This window comes from Varanus komodoensis, unplaced genomic scaffold (assembly GCF_004798865.1).
Source record: "Varanus komodoensis strain SLA01 unplaced genomic scaffold, ASM479886v1 scaffold23, whole genome shotgun sequence".
Taxonomy (NCBI): Eukaryota; Metazoa; Chordata; class Lepidosauria; order Squamata; family Varanidae; genus Varanus; species Varanus komodoensis.
In genome coordinates, this window is record NW_025335627.1 from 18,093,696 (window position 1) to 18,103,034 (window position 9,339).

Genomic DNA, 9,339 nt, shown 5'->3' on the forward strand with positions numbered 1-9,339 from the left:
CCCCCATCCCCCGCCCAGGTCTCTGTGATACAGGCCAGGTCAGCCCTTTCATCCACGATCAAATCGTGGATGAGCATTGCTTTATTTTGGACTGACCGGGCATTAAGCAACAACACCATCAGGCCTGGGGGGCGGTTGACAGGGCTACCTGGAACCCTCCGGCTGGGGGAATAACCAGAAGGAGGAACAGGTGTTAACCATCTGTCCCTCCTTCTTCTATGCGGACCCATTAAACCCCCAATGCCACAACGTCCATTGCCCATAACCACCCCAATAGTGGCACTCATGCACTCCCCAGGTAACAACATACTATACTGTAGCACGAGGTGAACCCCTAAAAACAACTAAAACAATTAAAACAGTTAAAACAGTTAAAAGCGCACCCACCTTAATCTCCCGCCAGCCAACAACCAGACAGCCCAGCCCAGACTAGAGCCCCTGGCCAGCCCAGCCCCCGCTCAGCCCCGAACGGTCCCTAACGACGTCACCGCCCTTCAGCTGCCGGCCCTTTGGCCGCCGGCCCCGGGTGCCACCAGCGCTTTGAAGGCCACCGGGCTGCTCCCCCCATGCCCTGCCCGTCCCGGTGCATCTCCCACTCACACCGAGGTGGTGGGGCCGGAGTAGGGTCCTCGGCGCTGGTGCAGGCGGCAGGCGGTAGCAGCGGGCAGCGGCAGGCTTCAGCGCAGTGGTCGGCCTTTGGGTGGCCACGGTGGTGGTGGGCCGCTCCTCCCACGTCGCTCCTGGAGGCCGGCCCGGGCCCCACCAGCGCTTTGAAGGCTGCCAGGCCACTCCCCCCACGCCCCACCCATCCCAGCGCATCTCCCACTCACTAATCTGAGTCCTGCTGGTGAACTGTCTCAGCAAATCCAGCCCACATTCCATTGTGCTGGCTCATTATGCCCCTGTGTCAGTGGGACAGGGTTGAAGTGTGCAGTCACAAAGTGTTTTGGGGTTGAATGCATGTGAGGCCGGACCACAATAGGTCTGCACCCTTACAGAGGAAAAGGCCGACATTGAGCTCAAACCTCACAAGGAAGTGGTCTGATCATGACAGGGGAGTCAAACATAAATTGTTCACCCTCAGATCACCCTCCTCCTGCCCCGTCGAGAAAACCAGGTCCAGCGTGTGTCTACATTCATGGGTCAGGCCAATGACATGTTGAGACAGCCCCATGGCCATCATGGAGACCATGAAGTCCTGAGCCACCCCGGTCAGATCCGTCTTGGCATTGAGATTGAAGTCCCCCAGGACCAACATCCTGGGGGTCTTCAACACCAGGTCCGAGACGATCTCCGTCAGCTCAGGCAGGGAGTCTGATGGGCAGAAGGGTGCACGGTACACCAGCAGAATCCCCAATCTGTCTCAGTCGCCCAACGCCAAATAGAGGCCCTCTAGACCCGATCTCAAGAGAACAGGAAGCCCTGCAAGGAAAATTGAGGTTCGATAAATTAAAGCAACCCCCCCCCCTCTGGGCATGGCTGGTGCTGGGCCAGATACCTGGGTGGACACAGTTGAGAGAGGGACACATCCCCCCCCCTCCCGTTCAGGTCTCTGTGATGCAAGCCAGGTTGGCCCCCTCATCCACAATTAAATCGTGGATGAGGGATGTTTTATTATGGACTGACCTGACATTAAGCAGCAGCACCGTCAGGCCCGAGGGGCGGTTGAGAAGCATACCTGGAACCTTCCAGCTGGGGGAATATTCAGAAGGAGGAACAGGTGTCAACCATCTGTCCCTCCTTCTTCTAGGCCAACGCGTTAAACCCCCAACACCAAAACGACCATTGCCCATAACCACCCCAATAGTGGCACCCACGCGCTCCCCAGGCAACCCCATGGTAGCAGCCAGACATGAATCCATTAAAACAGCCTAGGTAAAATCTAAATTAAAATTCAATAAAAATAATAAAACCCTCTAGCCACCCAACTACAAAAGCCTACCCACTCGCACAGAATCCATGGCCAGCCCAGCCCCCACATGGCACCAAACGGCGTCACCGCCCTTAGGCCGTCGCCCTTCGGCTGCCGGCCCCAGCCGTGGCCGGTGAGTTAATGCCGCAACCCCTCCCCCATGCCCCACCCCCAATCCGGTGCAGCTGCCACCCACGCCGGGGGGGGGGGAGGCAGGAGCAGGGCCCGTGGAGCACTCGCCAGCAGGATGGAGTGCGTCCCGTTTCCCAGTCCCGCAGTGGCCGCCGTCCATCCCTGGGGCAGCAGCGGCGTTAGTGGGCGGTCCTCGGTCTGCCGCGGCACGGTGGTGTCATCGTGCGGGCGAAGAAGCTTTGCTTCCAGGTGACACGGACTTGATGCAGATTCATGGACTTGACGCAGATTCAAAGCAAAGAAGCTTTGCTTCTAGGTGAAGGTTTTTATCTCAAATTCACAACTTTCCCTTCCCTCAAAGAAAATGCACCGTAAGTTTTCTTACAGCTTTGATCCCAGAGCAGTTGCAATGTTCATAAATATTTCAGTCCATCACAGCAGCTTGGGACCACAGTTGTCAGAAGTGTCATCACCACAATATGATTAGGTAGTCCATCAAAGGATGACAGAAGGTCAAATTCTGTGATTTCACTGTTTAGGTTTTCATCTTTTAATCCTGCAATCTTTTCTGGAACTGTAAAATTATATTTCAATCCATTTGTAGAAAATATTTTTATATAAGTTTGGGTATGTGGGGCATTGCACTGAATGATAGCATACAAATATTTTATAGTAATTAAGCTTAGAACAGAGGGATATATTAGCAGAACAGATGAACATGTCAGCTGAGCAGAAAAACTTCGCAAATGAACAAAGAGAACGTCTTGACAATCTGGATAGCTCTGTTAAGGAGGTATCAACTCAACTGGCAGATGTTCAACTTAAAACTGTACAGAATACACAAAAAATACAACAAGCACATGAAAAAATTGAAACAGTAGATAAAGAAACACAATAAAGCAAGCAAACAAGTCATTATGGGATTCAGTTGCTGTATTAGAGATGGAGAAGGCATCTAATTATCTGAGATTCCAGAACAAACCCGAAGGAAAGAATGAGGACCTAAGAGAATTAATAATTACTATGTTGGCAGAGGCGTTGGATCTGGAAAACGAAGAGGTGGGCATAAACATCGACCTTGTTTATAGAGTGAATTCAAGTTATGCTAGGAAACACAAGCTTCCGAGGGAAGTCCATGTTAAATTTGCAAAAAGGTCTGTAAGAGACAATGTTTTGAGGGCTGTATATGATAAACCTGTAAAGGTGGATGATCATCATGAGGTGACTGCTTTGAAACAAATACCATGGAGGATTAGAGAAGGACGAGATAAATATTTATTCCTTACTACAAAGCTGACTAAGAAAGAGATCATGTTTAGGTGGCTAATGCCAGAAGGAATATTTTTCACCTGGAACTCTACAAGATACAAGCTGGACTCGATCTTCAAGGCACAAGCGTTTTATGAAAAATTTAGAAGTACATTTGAAGAGGAAGAATTGGGTGCCCCAAAAGGAGGGAAAGGTGCTGAACCAATGGAACTAACAACATACCACTCTGAAGAAGGAGAAATAGTGAATACAGACTTACAACAAGAGGGACAGACACTGGAACTAAAGGAAAAGAAAAAATGTAGAAGTGTAAAGGCGAAGCATAAGTAGATAAATATATACTTTTTAAGTATGACTTTTAAAGGGGAAGGAAAAATTGAACTGCTCTCTTTAAATGTAAATGGACTAAACAGACCCTCTAAGAGGAGAAGGATTCTCTCTCAACTTCAAAAATGAAAATTAGATATAATTTGCTTACAAGAAACACATATTAAGTAACAACATAGTAAGGTTTTGGAATGTTTAAAGCTTGGAAAGCTCTTAATTTCTTCTGCTTCACAAAAGAAAAGAGGTTTAGCATTATACATCAAGGAAAAATTAGACCCTAAATATATATTAGCTGATGAGGATGGTAGGATTCTGATGACAGAAATCACAATGAAACTTAAAAAGGTGCTTTAAGTGGCGATCTATGCTCCAAACAACCATCAGGAAATGTTTTACCAAAAATTACATGCTTTACTCTTACAATTGGACTACCTGACCGTGTGTGTAATGGGAGACTTCAATGCAATTGTGGGTAAGAAAATGGACCATAAAAGTGAGATTAAGGGCAAAAAGGGCAGGAGGATACTTCCAAAGTCTTGTTCTAATATGATTGAAGAATTTAGATTGATAGATGTTTGGAGACATAAAAACCCAACCTCTGCTAATTATACTTTTTATTCGAATAGACATAGGCTGTGGTCTAGAATTGATATGGTTTGGATAACCCCAGACTTAGTACCAGACTTGCTGGAAGCTGAAATAGAGGCAAATGTCTGGGCAGATCAGAACCCTGTAACTATATCACTGAAAGGGACAGTAATGACACCCAGATGGAGGTTAAACAAAGCCTTATTAAAGGATAAAAAATTCACAGAAGAGATAAACAAGGAAATGGAATTATTTTTCCAAGTTAATAAAGCTCAGGAAACCTCTTTGCAAAATGTCTGGGATACAGCCAAAGCCTATGTCAGGGGGCTGATAATATACTCAGCAAAAATAAACAAAAGGAAAAAACAAGAACAAGCTAAAATAGTAGAGGAATTGACGAAATGTGAACAAGAATTACAGGAAGATCCATAAAAAAAACCCTTAAGATGCAAATGAATATTCTAAAACATAAACTGAATCTCCTGGACACAAATGAACTTACTAAGCAAATGAAATTGACCAAACAGAACTTCTTTGAAAATGCTAATACACCAGGGAGATGGTTAGCCTATAAAGTAAAGAAAGAAAGAGAGAAGATACTGATATGTAAATTGAAGGATGGAGAAGGATGACTGCAAGTACAAAGTATAGATATCAAGAAAATAGCAGAAGATTTCTTTGCAAAGCCATACCAGAATGATGAGATTTCAACTGAGAAAGTAAACAAATATATCTGAAAGGGAGAACTGCCAAAGTTACTGGAGAAATACCAAAAAGTATTGAATCAAGAAGTAACAATCACGGAAGTAATAGAGGCAATTAAGCGACAAAAGAACGATAACACTCCTGGCCCGGATGGGCTGCCAGCAGAGTTTTATAAATCCTTTGAAGGAATTTTTGCTATGCTTCTTAAGGATATATGTAATGCAGCATTGTTAAATGCTAAAATACCAAATACTTGGACAGAGGCAAATATCATTTTAATACCAAAAGAAGACACAGACTTGATGCAGATTCAAAATTATAGACCTATATCACTATTAAATGTGGATTACAAAATTTTTGCCTCCATAATGGCAGAAAGATTGAAGAAGTATCTAACAGACTTTATTCACTCAGATCAAAATGGTTTTTTACCAAAAAGACAAATGAGGAATAACTTGATAACTATCTTGGACATCTTAGAGTATTATGAGATACATACGAAAAAACAAATGGCACTATTATTCATGGACACACAGAAGGCTTTTGACAATGTTAACTGGCAATTTTTGAAGCAACAGCTAGCTCAAATGGAGTTTGGTGAAAAGTTCATTAATGCGATATCAAGCATCTATCAAAAGCAGTCTGCTAGGATTATAATCAATGGAGAATTTACAAATATTATAGATATACAAAAGGGTACAAGACAAGGATGCCCACTATCACCTCTGTTGTTTATATTGATCTTAGAAATGTTAAACAGAAATGTCAGGGACGATATGGACATTAAAGGTACTAGATTTAGAGATGAAAGCTACAAATTGCAAGCATTTGTAGATTATCTAGTTTTCCTAACGGAGGAAGCCTTAGTAACAATGCCTAAACTCCCACAAAGGATTGAAGAATATGGCGAGGTTACTGGGATGAAAATAAACATAGAAAAGATGAAATTGTTAGTAAAAAAAATCTCACACAGAAGCAGAGAAAAACTCTGCTGGAACAAGTAGACTTGCAGATTGTTAAAAAGTTTAAATATTTGGGAATTTATCTTACAGCTAAGTGTACTACTCTGAAAGAAGACAATTATGATAAACTATTTAAGGAAATTAAGAGTGACTTGGAAAAATGGGCTAATTTGCAATTGCCCTTGCTGGGAAGAATAGCACTGGTTAAAATGAATATATTACCAAAGCTTTTGTTTCTATTCCAAATGATTCCCATAAAAATTGATAGAAATTTTTTTGATGATTTAAATTTTCAATTCTCAAGATTTATATGGAGAAAGAAGAAACCAAGGATTAAATTAAAAATACTTCAGGAGGCTAAAGAGAATGGGGGCTTTGGTCTCCCTGATTGGATGCTGTACTATCAAGCTTCTGTTTTAACGTGGCTAAAAGAATTGACAACTTTAAGAAATAAGAGAATCTTGAAGGGCATGATTTGCAAATGGGTTGGCATGCTTATATGTGGTATGAAAAGGCGAAGCTACATGGCTCTTTTTTAAGTCACTATATTAGGAAATCATTAATGTCAATGTAGGAAAAGTTAAAGACAAAATTGCATAATAAATTACCAAGATGGCTTTCACCTATGGAAGCTTTTGTATATCCAATTGCACTGAACTTTGAAGGGATCATAAGATATGATGACATTCTGGATAATGATGGAGGATTGAAATTGAATCAAGGAACACAAGAACAAGGATCTAATATCTCTTGGTGGCATAAGGTGCAGATACAATCAAGATATGCTAAAGACTATAAAACGTGGGGCTTTTATAAAGATTTAACAGCATTTGATCAGGTGATGCTTAAATCAGATGAGAAAATGATTAAAAGACTATATAATTTCTTACTCGATAGGAGAATGGAAGATGAACAGGTTAAGGAAACTATGATAACGTGGGCACAAAACTTTGGATATAATACTGAGTTAGAAAAATGGCAAAAGTTGTGGGAGAGAAATATTAAGGTAACATTAGCAACTTTGTATAAAGAAAACCTGTATAAAATGTTTTATTGATGGTAACTGTCACCAAATAGATTAGCTAGGATGTTTCCAAATATGTCAAATGGATGTTGGAAATGTAAACATAAATTGGGTACTTTCTATCATATGTGGTGTACTTGCGATAATGCGAAAAAGTATTGGATTAAAATACATAAATGGCTCGAGGAAATGTTACAAAAATCCTTAGCTTTTAAACCTGAAGTCTTCTTATTAGGCATTATACCTGTTGATATTAGTAAACAAGAAATGTACTTGATTTTACATGTAATTACTATGGCGAGGATTGCATTTGCTCAACACTGGAAAAGTGAAGACCCACCCACTGACGAACTGATCCTAAAAAAGATCTTGGACTGTGCAGAAATGGATAGATTGTCATTGAAGGAGAAAGAAGATGCTGATTCCTATCAAACTTGGGACTCTTTTTATTATTGGTTAGAGAAATGGGACTTCGTAGATTTAAATCTGTTTCTAAGTTATCATAAATGGAAAAAAATGTGGGGGCTGACCCAGCAGGTCCGATGTTTCTGATGATTGATGTTGTTTTTAGTTTTTCTTTGTTTTAGGGTTATAATTTTGAATAAAACTTATTATAAAAAACAAACAAATATGTTATAGTATCCACAGCCTGCAATGTGTTGTAGTCACACAAGCTTAATAAAATCATAGTATTTGCAAAAAGGAAATATTTCTAATAAATTCTTTAGATTAACTTTGGGAGTGTTTTTGTGGGAAAGCCATATGGTATTCCTTTTGGTACTTAAAGCAGCAAAACCAGGAAAGAGTTTGTTTAAAGACTAACAAATCGAATTATTCTGCCATGAGTTTTTGTGGACAGTGACCATTTCATCAGATGCATGAAATGCCATCCTTAAATTGGCTTATCTATACCCAGAGCCACATGTGAGCAGCAGGGGAAGGGAGCAGCAATGTAAACAGCATTGTGAGAATTCAAATGCAAAAAGGAGAGAAGGACTGTCTGCGATAATTAGCATGACAGTTGCCACTCACAAAAAGTTGGCAGTTGGTATGGCAATCCTGGCAATGATGAACCAATGGAAGTGTTGAAACACATAAAAGTACAGTGATTATCATTTAGTTGTCATCCACAACAAAATGCTGCTGGGGTAAGAGAGACCTCTTTGCAATGGTAAGGTGATGAGCATAGACAGTGTGATGATGTCCTTATTCAAACTGGAGGAAATAGTTATATTGGTTAATGAATGGTCATTCAGTTATTTCAAGCTGGTATCAGTCTCAGAAATTCCTTTGTTCAAGAATGCCAGCGTTAAGGTATTCCACAGAGACTGGGTTCTCAAGCCCTCCATGGCCATGCTGATCATGCATATCCCAGGAAGTAATAAAGAGTCCATGGGGGCTGCCATACATTTCTGTGCCATCCAAACCCAGCCAGCAGGGAGTATTCAAGGGTTAAGCAATCCTCATGCAACCCAGGAGTTGTCCCAGACTTCTCCAAGGGTTATTCAAGCCCTGCCACCTGGAGTCACAGAACATGAGAATCTGTGGGGCCTGCCTGCTGTGCCCTGCATATTCAGTTTGGTGATTGAGATGTGCTGCAACCCACTGTGGCTTAAATAACCTTAGGAGACCACAGTGATTGTAGGAACTGGCCTACAGTGACCATGGAGATTAAGGTGTTCTCCCACTGCTTGCGGTGTCTGAAATACATTATTTGTATCAAGAGTGGATAGTTTGCCCTTGCAGAGTGCGCTGCAGCATTGCGGCACCTGAGAAGATGAGCCAGTGTGTGAAGACAACCCAACAACATCTCGAGATGTTAAGATGACCACAGTCTATATTTCTTGCATTTTAATTCCATCTATTTACTTATTTTATACTGTTATTTTTAATTTTATATTATTATGTTTGAAACTCAGTGTATTTTTTGTATTTTTGTATTTAATGGTAATTGATTACGTTCTATTGTATTTCAATGTATTTTATTGTGCTGTAAGCCGCCCCGAGGCTTCGGCAAGGGGCGGCAAGGAAATGTTATAATCATCATCATCATCATCATCATCATCATCTAACAACATTCTTCCCCAGCCTTTCCCTGCACGGATAGAAAGACTGGCCTTCCTGTATCTGATGAAATGATCTGTGTCCATGAAAACTTACACAGGGATATATTAATCTTTATATAATCTTATATAATCTTTAAGGTGCCACAAGACTGTTGTTTTCTCTTTTTGAAGGGCTGCCCTCTCCAATGCATATCATTAGAAGGCAAGACTCATTGGGAAAGACGCTCATGCTAGGGAAAGTCAGAGGCAGAAGAAGAAAAGGAAGACCAGCTATGAGATGGATCAATTCCCTAGAAAAAGCCACAGCCTTGAACTCAGAAGAGCTCAGCAGGGCTGTCAAGGACAGGGCATTTT